This window comes from Gekko japonicus, unplaced genomic scaffold (genome assembly GCF_001447785.1).
Source record: "Gekko japonicus isolate JY-2015 unplaced genomic scaffold, Gekko_japonicus_V1.1 scaffold1888, whole genome shotgun sequence".
Lineage (NCBI taxonomy): Eukaryota > Metazoa > Chordata > Lepidosauria > Squamata > Gekkonidae > Gekko > Gekko japonicus.
The window spans coordinates 149,361-162,104 of NW_015165302.1; the positions used below are offsets into that span (position 1 = coordinate 149,361).

The 12,744-nt window shown below is 50.8% G+C and overlaps 1 protein-coding gene across 1 annotated transcript in view; it reads right to left on the minus strand.

Annotated features, from left to right (window-relative positions):
- Positions 1 to 12,744, minus strand: part of HOXD3 (homeobox D3) — a 52,946-nt gene that overhangs the window by 12,600 nt on the left and 27,602 nt on the right. Inside the window, exon 3 of the mRNA XM_015410408.1 lies at positions 1,658 to 1,750. The gene's annotated coding sequence lies outside the window, so the exon portion shown is untranslated. The remainder of the gene's footprint in view (positions 1 to 1,657; positions 1,751 to 12,744) is intronic.

Sequence of the window (12,744 nt, forward strand, 5' to 3'; positions counted from 1 at the left end):
GGCCCCCCCCAACCCCCCCCCCTCCCCCCCCCCCCCACATAACACAACACAACTGGCTTCCTGGCAAGTTCCCCGACGCTCGCCCGTCCCGTTTCGATCCCCCCCCCTCCAAATATTCATATGAAGCCGGTTCTCGACTAATGCGCCCACTACACTTAATTCTGCCGGGGAATCAATATCTAATATGATACCGAATAAATAAAAGGCAGTAAGAGAGGCCGGCGGAGTGGTTATTAAGCAGGCCCGAGTTCTCACGGTGCATATCAATGCTCCTGTCACGGCGGTGTGTAGCAAAATTTATGACTCCTGGTCCTGGCGCTGGGGCAGTAAACGCCTCAGAAAGGAATGGAGGCGGGGGGGGGGAGAGGGAGAGAGAAAGAAAGGGAGCTCCGCTTCCCAAGACCGGAGCACGGCGGAGTGTAAAGCCGGCTGCGTGGGAGGGAGGCCGGCCAAAGAAGGCCCCGGCGCCCCCGCCCTCTCCCTGCCGCTGTGCGCGGGGGCATCTGGCTATAAAAGGGCCGCCGGTTCGCCTCCGGCCTTCCCCACAGCCGGGCCGGGGTGCGCTCCGCTCTCGGAAGCGCTTTCGGGGGGTGGAGAGACCGAGCGGGCTGCGGTCTTGGGCTGGAGGCCGAGCCCGCCGAAGGAAGCGCCGCAGGCAGCCGCCGGGAAGAGGCCTTTCTTTCGGGGGAGGAACGGATGCGGACGGGCCAGACTAACTGCCTCGTTGTATCCGCGCCACTGAGCTGGGGAGGGAGGCTCGGAGGGCCCCGCGCGTGAAGGCCGGGTAGGTGCTGATGCTCAGGGCCCGGCCCGGCTGTCGTCCTCGTTTTATACGGATGCCCCTTTCCTCTCTGGCCTCCCCTACCTTTGCAACCCTCTGGGTCAATTCCTATCAAAGCGGATACCGTAGCTAGATTACTGGGAATAGTTTGTCTCAGGCCCGCAGCCAGGATTTTTTTTTAAATTCGGGGGGCCTTTAAACAAGTCAGGGGGCACCCCCCGCACACCCCTCCACAAGGGAGCGCCTGGGGGCCGGTTGGGAAGTCAGGGGGCCTTGGCTGTAAATTAGGGGGCCGGGCTTCGAGATGCCCCCCAATGTAGCTACAGGCCTGGTTTATCTGTAAGGATGGTGCGATCCGGCCACAATTAAACGCTTTAAAGTCGGTCTCTGGGCCGAGGGACATTTCAGCTCGGGGTGTCGTGGGGCTCAAGTGCATCTAAGCTATGCCGGAATGGTGCCAGCAAATCTCCTTCAAGACTTGGTTGGGGGCCCCACTGGACGAGCGTTCAGGTTTGGTTGGCTCGGGATCGGTTCTGATACGGCTTCATTAAAGGCTTGTTTCTCGGCACCTTCCTCTCCTCTCCCTTCATAAGGGTCTACTGAAGCAGCCTGATAGGATATCAATTCTGCTCAGGCCAAAACAAAAAACAAAAAAAACCCACCTTCATTGCAACAACCTTTTTACCTCTGTGTGGGAAGTATTTAAGGGCGGTGAATATTAACATTTAAAAAAAATATCGATTGTAAGCTACATTATAGCATGTGTATTCCCCAGCTTTTAGGACCCCTCCCCCTTCTAGTTAAATAAATCATCTGTTGGCAAGCTTCAGTTGTAACAAACAACGGGAAAACATTAAAAAAACACACACAACTCACCACGCTTATGTTTTTTCTTTAATTTTGTCTGTAAGCCTTTTGGTAGGATCTTCAGGATCTTCAGGTTCCTTTGGATAAATCGCTGAGATGTGCCTGGAACAAAGGGGGAAACTCAGTGGAAGCTGCACTTTTCCGCTTTTTAAAAAAAAATCTCTTTCCTCCCCCCCCCAGTTCTGTACAAGAGACTTTATAAAAAATATAGGTGTTAAATGCAGCAATGAATAAACTGAACATAATGGGACTCAGGTAAAGGAGCACTGTAGACTTCATTGACTGTATACTGTTGAAATAACAAGTGTGTTTATTATCTGGAAAATAAAATCCTTTATTTGTGAGCTGGTCCAACGAAACGCCATGGAGACATTCTAGAGTCTGTGAACACTGAGAAAGTTCGCCAGGACTGCGAATCAGCACCCTTAGAACCGCACACACACCTCCACCTCTCCCATTTGCAGTCATTTGGGGAAACAAGAGGTTGCAAAAGGTGCTATGGGAATCCGGCTTTTGGGGGGTGTAGCATTGTTGTACACTTTTGGGGAGGGGAGTGTGTGTGTGTGGGGGGGGGGGAAGGAAATGCAAGAGGTCGTGGTAAGGAAGAACTTTGTAGCACACATCCAGGGGTTGGATTGTCCCTTCCCCAGGTACACCCTCATAGCCACATGCATCGAAGACCAGGCGAGCATTAAAATGAAGGCACTGCACCCTTCCGCCTAGGAAGGATGGGAAGCGACCAGGAGGACGCCCCCCCCCAGACCTGAAGCCAGACTCATGCATTATGTATAGCGGTGGTTAGCCTGGCTAGGTCCGTCCGACCTCCAGACCCCAACTGCACAGGAGTCCTGGGGCAGTTTCCAGACCAGGAGAGTCCCATGAAGAAAACACGAAGTCTTTAAAAACGCGTTCCCGGGGATGATCGGACCAAGCGAGCTTGGACTCCCCGACGCTGATACCCTGGCAAGTTTTTGGCTGAGCCTGAAGGCGCTCCTGGACTCGAACTGCGTTCTTAAAAACAAAAAGCACAACAACACCACCCCCCCAAAAGCCCCCTCCAGAAAATCGGCTCGCGGTCTGTATTTCGAGACCCAGTCCTTATTTTTGGCTCTGGATCTGCTCGGGAAGAACTTTGGAAATGAGCGAGAAGGGGGGGGCGGAATCCCCCCCCCCGCGAAGCCCCTGTCATTACAGAGAGAATATCTAACAAGCATAAGCCTTTGCAATGACCTTTGCCTCGCGCAGCCATAACTCACCGCTTAATGAACAACCAGCGGAAGGCCCTCCGAGGGCTGGCCAGGCACCCGAGCGCCCCACTTTCTCCTCCGTCTCGAGCCGAGCCCAGCTGCGAGGCGGCCGGCCTTCCCGCTTGCCAAGCCCTCCCGGTGATTTATGCCGGGGCGAAGCGGGGTTTGGGGAAGTCGAGCTGGCTGCCCGCACGCCGCGCTGTCGCTCTCCCCGGGTCCCTCGTCCTCCCGAGGCCTCTCCCGGGAAGATCTTAGAGCACAGAGATTCACATGGGCCTACGTCAACTCTAAGCGGGCTTTAACATATTATTTCCCTCCGTTTACAACTGGAGTTCGAGATATACATATATCACTCTGTACTACTGCGTTGAGAAGAAAACTTAAGCCTAGGGAGCTTTTTTTGGGGGGGGACGACATCATAGAAGCGCCTGAGCGGGAAGATCAGGATTCGCCAAAGGCCGTCCGTCATTGTTACCCGCGGTAGATTAACGTGGTAAGTTCCCCCCCCCTCTCTTTTTTTGCCTCTAATTAATTATCGACTTCTGAATCCCTTCTGCAGAAGTACAGCACTTCTGGGAGATCCTGATTTTTTTGGGGGGGGGGAGAGAGAGAGAGAGAGAGAGAGAATGAATGAACGCACATCTTTGGTCCTGATTTCCACACCCCAGTTTTTTCACACACTGGTGTGAAGTTTTGTGGGGGGGGAGAGAGAGAGAGAGAGAGAGAGAGAGAGAGAGAGAGAGAGGAAGGAAGGAAGGAAGGAAGGAAGGAAGGAAGGAAGGAAGGAAGGAAGGAAGGAAGGAAGGAAGGAAGAAAGAAAGAAAGAAAGAAAGAAAGAAAGAAAGAAAGAAAGAAAGAAAGAAAGAAAGAAAGAAAGAAAGAAAGATCTGGTTTGGACCAAGATGCATCTTTTGACGGGAGAGCCACATAAGTTTCTTCTGTTGTTCAAGGTCTTGTGTTCAGCCTCACCTGCTTTCTTGTGGCCTTGAACTGAGTCGTTCTCCTCCAACCCAGAACTCCAAGCTCTGCCTTAAGGGTGTTCAGGAGTTTTGAGAACCCAGGGCCTGTCTTCGGTGACTGATCCAGACTAGGGCCCCAAGACAGGTGGCTGAAATTTGAGGTGAGGTTCCAACCAGGAGTCTTCCCTGTAGTGTAAGGAAATGAATTGCTGTTTGTCCGTAATTGGATTCAGGTGAGGAACTTGTCAGACTCGCAGCTTGGAGGCATGAAAGCTGGAGGGGGGGAGGGGGGTGTCCAATGGTCAGTTTCTGTGCAGCTTCTTTCGGCCAAGCATAGCACAAGTCACTGAATAAAACCGCTACTTATGCTCTCGCTTTGTTCGGGGTACTAAAAGAGGGTTAATATTGGGGGAAAGGAGAAAAACCCAAGGAAGAAAATTCCTCCTCCAAACACCCGGATGTACAGAATCTAGATCTCCAGTGATCCAGTGATCATATACATACTTTAAAAGGAGTCAGGAGACTTACCTTAGAGTAAACATGCCTATGATTAGGCCGCACTATCACACACTTGCTAGGTGCTGAGTTTCATTGAAATGGATGAGATTTACTCCCAAGTAAACGCGTTTTGGATGTTTACAGCAATACAGCAGCAATATCCTAACCGCAATAAACTCAGGTCAATTCCATCGAAATCCATCACTCCTGAATAAGCATCTTTAACGTCGGAGTCGTTCTCAACCCTGCTGTTTTAAATAAGAGGGGCATTTCTTTGGCTGTCTCTCAAACAGCCCGTGCCAAGGAAAATCTAGCAAAATGCTACTAGGATATGAAACGTGATCTTTACTTGATAGCGGTTGGCCACAATCCAACGCGCGTTTGGACACACACACTGCAACCCTAATGTAGAGTTACTCCAGTCGAAGTCCTCTGGAATCAACTGGAGCGACCCTGGAGCGACTCTGCATCGGACTGCACTTGCCAGGATGGAACCCTAAACACGCTTAGCGGGGGGGGGGAGAAACCCCACTGATTTTTTCCGAGCGGACACGCAAAAGAGCCGGCTGCAACTGAAAACCAAGAGGTCAGGAGCATGCTAGATTCCGTTGGGTTGTTCACACACAACACACACACAGGGCACAGAGGCACACAAATCCTCGTAAATCTGCATCCTGGGCGAAAATGACAATAGAACTCTAGCAAACGGAGCTGCGGTCAGCAATTCTATTCGACTGAGGGGGGGATGTCGAGGGAAGTAATTCAGAGAAGAAAAGACAAAGATATCGGGGGGGGGAGGACTTGCTTCTAGAAAGACCCCCACCCCTCCCCGAAACAATATATAGTGACACCACTGCCCCTGGGTGTGTTCGAAAGACGACTGCCTACTTCGCAGGATCCGCCTCGCCTTGCCCCTCTCCCCGAGCGAAGGCTGAAGTCCAGAGCCATCACAGTGCGCGGGAGAGGGCAGCCCGTGACAATTCAGTGGGACTTGGATCACCCCCGGGAGAGAGTTACCTTCATCCCTCCTCCCCGAAGCCCAAAGGTTTGTCTTTCCTTCGCAGGGGTGTCCTGCCCAATCGGTCTATTCCAAACAGGTCAGCACCGATCCAATACCTGAATCCTCAGGAAGAGATGCCACTCATCCTATAAAGAGGCAGACACCTAGGGACTTATTCTGACCTGCGGATGACCAGCACACAGGATCTTGCCTGGTCCCGTAGTCCGTCGGGAAAGGGCTGGATTTGAGGGAGGGGGAGGCCAACGCCGGGATCCAGGATCGGTGAAGTTCATGCAGTTTTGCTTACCTGCGTCCCCGCTTATTGCTTTAAAAAAGCGTCTTTTTCCTGCTCTCAAAATCTCTGGGCTGGCCGCCGGGAGGATCTCTCCTTCCGCCTTTGTTCTTCAGACAATACTCTCCTAAACCTGATCTTGCGGCTTCGCGCAGACATTTCCATAGACCAGTATTCCCGATAGAATAGAAACTCAGGCTGGCGCTCCAATAAAAAAGGAGGCGAATGGAGTTCGGAGTTTGTTGGGCTTAATGGGGGGGGGGGACCGCACGCAAAGCCTTCAGCGATCAACCCCACGGAATAAAAGGCGCCAATTGGCTGGCGAGGCTTCACCCCCTTCTTTTGTAAATAAGGAGCCAGGAGGCCTGATGCACATCACCGTTATAACGATAATAACAATAATTGCGATTATTATTATTGTTGTTGTTGTTATTTTAAAAAGAGCAACCGAGGCGACCTCCTGTAATAAGAAATCGAGGGGTCGCTTTATAATACAGGCATATTTGTTCACGTGATCCTGAGAGTGGAGATGGCTCTGATGAAGGCTGGCGCTTCCCCCCCCCCCTCCCAGTTCGGGATCCTCTGGAAATCCTCCCCTAAGATCCTCCATCTAAGTGGCTGTGGGGCTGGGTAGGGCTACCCCAAGGAGGTCCCACAGACCCCCACCGAGCTTCCTATGGAGAAAAGCGGTGGGACCGCACAACCCAGGAAAGGGCTCCATTCGCAGTCCTGTGCCAGGGATTGGCGCGCTCTTTGCCAGCCAAGGTCCATCCAACCAGCTCGATTACTTTAGCAAAGTATTTCGGGGGAGGGAGGGGAGGAGGGAGGGAGGGGAGGGAGGGAGAGAGAGAGACAAAAATACCTCCGACTTTGTCGGAAATTGGTGACAAATTAAACCACCGCAGCCCATTTGGCTCAAGAGCCGCTATAGCATTATAATAATCGGTAAGTAAAACAAATGGTGTGGGGGGTGGGGAGTGGAGTCATGTCAATGGCAGGGGAGGGGCTTCCCCCATCGCTCCTCAAAATAATTATGAGTTTGAAGCTTCGGGAGGACATAAAGAAGAAATGTGGCTCACGTCCCGGTTTAGGAGTTCTTGCTTGGGAAATGATAGATTTTTTGGGGGGGTACAAATCCATCGACAATACAGGACGGCTGCAGTTTGGCCCGAGCTGTATGTTGCAATAATCTTCATCTTTTTCTTCATTTCTTTCTTTCTTTTTTAAATAGGGGAGGAATGAATTAGGAGAAGTTGGATTTGGGATGAAGCAGCCGTTTGCTTTCATGCCCCGACCTGCAACCCGGGAACGTTCTTCAGGACGGTTTTGTGAGAGGAACCTTTTTGGATCCAGTAATAATCTCTTGAGTGGTCCCACACCAATGATAATCCAAGCGTGAGATCCGGTACACTGTTCTGACAATCACTAGCAAGGATTGGTCGCTCCTTTGTCTGATGTCTCTAAAGTAACTTCGCCCTCGGACCAACACCGGTCCTAATCTAGAATCTCCCCAGATTTCATTACCACCCCAAAGCATGGAGATCTGACAGTAATGTATAGCTTTACAATACTCCCCATAAGTGTGCTTTCTCCTGACTTTGCAAACCGTTTTTCTAAAACAAAAACTGGAGTCCACTGATCGAAGTTCAGGAGAAACTCCGACCTGAGAATCGGTTTGCTTTGGGTGGTACTTAAGACCTTTCGGGGCTGGGTGTGTGTGTGTGCCGTTCAAAGTTTAGCTCGCTTGCGGCCTAATTTCACGCATCCTGATGCGCAAAGAAGTCTCCACGGAGTCCGGTGGGGTGGCCTGAGGATCGTAGCCTATTGATTTCGCTAGGGGCTGTGGTCCTCTCCCCTTTCCCTGTAAGCCTTCCCCACAAAAACACACACAGAGACACGCACCACCACCGGCAATGGAAAGACAGCTCCGCCGCATCAAATTGAACCTGGGTGGGTGAGCAGCATCTTTCTTCAAACAGGATCCGCAACGCGGATCATCAATCAAGCAAAGATCAAGGTGTGTGCGTGCGTGCGTGTGTGTGTGTGTGGGGGGGGAGGATACACAAGAAGAGAAGACCAAACGCCCCCAGCCCCTTCCGCCAGAAACGACGCCTGGAATAAGGAAATCAGGCCCCCTATAAATTGCGCGCTTCACAAACAAACAGGGGAGCGAATCTGCGGCTGGAAAGGCTCCGAGCCAAGGGGGGGGGGGAGAGATCCAGTTTGGCCGAGATCTGTCTCCGGTGAAGGATCTAAGGCTTTTCCCGTCTCAGCAGATGTCCGTCGAGCAACAAAACGAAAGATTTACGGTCCTTGCCGGGCCTCCTTTCTCCCCCGCTCCACACCCCACCCCACTCCTCCATCACCATACACACACACATACACCAGCTTCGCACCCTTCCAGGAATTACTTACGATGATTTATAACGGCCAAGCCGGCAATTGTCAAACTGATAAAATATACGGGGAGCGATATGCAGGAATCAGCGTTATCATTAAAGGGCCCTTTCCCGTGCAGAGCTCCGAGAGGCCGATTCCGATCGGTGCCTTTCCCTGCTGGAGCTTTTGAGGCGCTTTCTGGGGCCGAAGAAAGCCCAGAGGATGGGGATTCCATACACGTGTCTGTAAGCAGCACTAAAGGAAGGACATCTCTTCCTCCCAGGCCCTGTCCCCACACGGTAAACATTTGTCATCTCTGAATAATGGGATTAATGCCTTATTGTTTGACTGTATAATGCGCAGCGCAGGAAACTCTGCCGATGTCCCGACACGCACAACGGAAGTAATAAAAACCGCAATCTTGGATGGGTTGGTTTTTTTTAAAGAAAAGGTCTCCAAGCGAGGTTTAATCGAGGCGACAGGGGTTGCAGAAAAGACATCCAAATGGCTAGCGAGGGAAATCCAAATGGCTCGGAAGGACAGTTTCTCGCTTTGCGACGCGCAGGCTTTTAATATGCATATATACCTATGGGCGCGCCGACGCGCACAAAACAGTACCCTTCGCAATTCCTCTTTCGCTTGAGGCAGCCTAAATCAATCCTGGGCGCAATGAATTAAATGCCAGTTGCAAGTGCCAGGAGGTTTCCCTTCCTCCCCTTCCAAAACGACAGCTTCCCCGTGCATTTTTTATTTTTTATTTTTCCGGACCGGCGTCTAAAGCACAAACTCAGGCGAATCGCCCCCCACCTCTTTATGCCAAGCGACCACTGCAGCCTAGACGGGTCTGGATGGGGCGTGGGGGGATGTGTGGCAAAGTACCCTTCGGATTCATTACCTATTGGTGAAAGTCCGCCTTGGGTAAAATTTCAACTCCGTTTTATAGCCTTCTATTATGACGCAAAGCCAAAAAAAAAAAACCCACCCCAAACTACGACCTTTGCCTGAAAAGGAGTTCAGGGCCTTTTCTCCGCTTTTCAGAATGGGCAGCAGATGCCCTGACAACCTGCATTGTTCCCAGTAAGATATCAACAACCAGTAAATCTCCCCCCAGTTCCCCTACACAGGCAGCTTCCTTAGCCAAACCTTCCCATTCTCTCTCTCCCTCTCCCTCTCTCTCTCTCTCTGGCTCTGGCTCTTTCCTTGCCCCTCCCTCCCCAGAGGAGGAGGAGGAAGGGAAGGAGCCGATCGCACACACAACGCACCCCCCCCCCAATATGCGCAGACCAGCTTCTGCCTAGAGAGACCGGCTGCAAATCAGCCAGAGAAGGGGGAACCTATTTGTCAAGCCTTTGACAGCTAAGTTCATTAAGTATCTCGAAATATAAAAGAAAAGAAAGAAAATGGGTACATACCAAGGCTTCGCTTTCTTTCTTTCTTTTATTATGAGTAAAGGAACAATATATATATCTATATATATATAGCTATATATATTTATTGTTTTGTTTTCCTTCAGCTGTAGCCAAAAGAGCTAGGTGTGCGTAGAAAAGCGCCTGAGCCCTTTTGTATATTATATTCTTGGGATCTCCTCAGTTTTCAGGTCTGATAGAGTCCTTTCCTTGGCAGATTAATGACGACTCCGTGTTTCTTAAGGGACGCGTTGAATTAATTATTTCGCCCATCACGTGGTCAGGACTTGGAGAAAAATCTATTCTTATCATCTCCCCTCGCGCTTGGGAAGGCTGTCTCGCGGTGACTCTTCCCGAGCAAAGATGATTTGGGTCTACGTGGTTATATTTAAACCTCCCCCACCTCCGCCAGCAGCCTCCCCCACACACAAAAAAAAGAAAGAAAAGAAAAAAGGAGAAGGGGGGGGAGAACGGAAAGCGATCAGGGGAGAGGTTTGGCAAACATGGCCGTTGGAAGCCGATCGAGGCGTTCCATTGGAAAGGGTCCCCTATTTACTGGACTGGAGGAGAAGGGGGATTTTGATCTGGGCGCTCGCTCGCTCTGCCTCCCTCCCTCCTACCCCTCGCTCTTACCATAACAACGAAAGGGGAGGCAATATACAAAATGATATTGATGTGTTTGGAGGAAGGGGAGCAGCCGCCGAGCAGAAGGTGCTGGGAAGCCTCATCAGAACCAGATTTCTCCAACGCTGGAACGTTCGCCGGGGTGGCGCAGACTCTCACCGGCGCACAACCAGCCATTCCCAGCCCCTTCTGGAACCAGGGCACCACAGCCCCAGAGTATCCCAACCCGGAGCCGTGCAAGTCGGCAATCCCAGCAGCAGAAGCAGCAGAAGCAGAGCAAAAAGTGGAGTCCAGTGGCACCTTCAAGGCTAAGTCGATGGATTCTTGTGTAGTCTTGAAGGCGCCACTTGTATTCTCTGCTAAGGGGAAATCAGGCCTTGGTGCCCCTCAATGGAACCAGTGGCCTGTGAAGCTCCTTCGACTTGGGACTCTTGCCCAGGGAATTCGTAAGAGTAGACAAGCCATGGTTTGCAGGGGGAGTGCACATGTGTGTGTGTGTGTGTGTGTGAGAGAGAGAGAGACAGAGAGAGACAGAGAGAGTCCAGGAACACCTTAAAGACTAAAAAAATAGTGGCAGGCAGTGTTCCCTAAGTGTGGGCTAGCTCACAGGTTTTTTTAGCTTCCAGCTCACGCGTTTTTTCCTTAGCTCAGGAAGGATGGCTCCAGAGCAAACCAATTTATGCAGTAGCCAAATCACTCACTCACAGCTTTAATGCCAGTAGCTCACAAAGTAGAATTTTTGCTCAGAAGACTCCACAGCTTAGAGGGAGCATTGGTGGCAGGGTATGAACTTTCCTGAGTCATTGCTCACTTCTTCAGAACAGAGAGAATGACATATCAGCTAGAAGGAGGAGGAGGAGGAGCTGGTTCTTATACCCCACTTGCAATTACCTTCCTTTACCCTCCCCACAACAGGCACCTTGTGAGGCAGGTGAGACTGAGAGAGCTCTGAGAGAACTGGGACTGACCCAAGGTCACCCACCAGGCTTCATGTAGAGGAGACGTGGGGAATCAAACCCATTTATCCAGATTATAGTCCACCACTCTAAACCACTACACCACACAAGCTAGATTCGAGTCCAGTAGCACCTTAGAGACGAGCAAGATTTGGGGGAGGGGGGTATAAGCTTTCCAGAGTCAAATCTCATATCCCCAAAATCTGTTGTTCTCCAAGGTACCACCAGACTCCTGTCTAGCTGTTGTACTGCAGGCCAACAGGACTATCCTCTGAAGCTCTCTACACAGAGCCAGACGTCACCGCCTTTGTTGTTAGAAGCTGACCAGAACTTCCCCAGCAATCCTCAAAGTGGGTGCAAGTTGATCACTTATGGGCACCACACCGCGAGCACCCCCCTTAGAGCCCAGTTCAAGTCTGAAACGTGATTCCTCCACACCTACATCTCCATACACAGCAATAACCCGACCCTACAAGTGGGTTTACTACACAAATGCCCCCAAGGACATTTCTTCTCCTCAATGGACTCGATCCACGCACTCCAAGGAAACCAACTCATGGCAAAGCATCCGAGTGTATTGTACTGAATTGTAAGGACCTTGGCTCTGATCGGAGGCTTCAATCCAAGAGATGTTTTCCTCCAGAATGTTTTCATTCCTCACCTGAATGGAACTACTCGCAAGATAGAAGATGCAGCCAGGCTCCACTTACTCTGTTTTGAATTATGCCAGGGGTTTCAGAGGAATATAAATGGTACCTATTGCATCAGCACCTGCATAAGGCTTTCATCCTTTAGAAATTGACATAAATTCCATTGAAATCAATGACAAATGCATTAGATTTGAGTCCAGTAGCATGTTAGAAACCAGGAAGAGAGTCAGGGTATAAGAGTCAAAGCTCCCTTCCTCACGGTAAACATGGTCAGAGTTCAAGATTGCATTCATGGTTATTCTGAAGTAAGTTCCAGTAGACTTAGTCCCAAGTAACTCCTTAAGGTTCCTGCTTTCATATGCTAACCAGTAGGAACTAACAGTAAAACCCTAAGGACACTTTCCTGAGTGTAAGCCTCACTGGTTAGACCACAGAATTATTCTGCGTAGACCTGGGTTAGGGTCACCTAACAGGGTGCCACAGTGAAGCCCACCCAGTTGACTGGGGTTGACCTCTAAATTAACATTCTGATGGGCATGTCTGGCAGAGCCATTCTGAGGTTGAAACAAGAGACCAGTTTCTTCAGCCTTGGAGGCCAGACCCTTCCTTGGAACTGCTGAGGAATTCTTGAAGAGGAACACTTAACACCTAGCTTGAGAATGTGAGCTCTGGGCTGGGAGTCCCCTCATGTCTCAGCCCTTGACTGATTTGGGGCCCCTCCACAAGCCCCACTCTTTCAATGTGGGGAAAGGAGGGGGTCCATCATCCATAATGAATGACAAAGACCACTGCCCGACCTTGCTGTCTTGTGGTAAGATTTACCAGTGTGGGTGGCATGCTTAGTGCTGCCACAGGAGAGGCTGTAAATGTCTTCACACACACACACACACACACACACACACACACGCTTCTGAAATTAGCCTTGCCTTAAGGTTTGCTTGATGGTTACTTGGCTCCTGAACACATTGGCCAGAATTCAAACGGCTCCTTTAAGCAAACAGGCACAAGCCCAGTGGGATTTTTGTTTGCTTCTGATGGTGTATTCTGAACAAGTTTCTCTCCCTCCCTCCCCCCCTCTCCCTTCC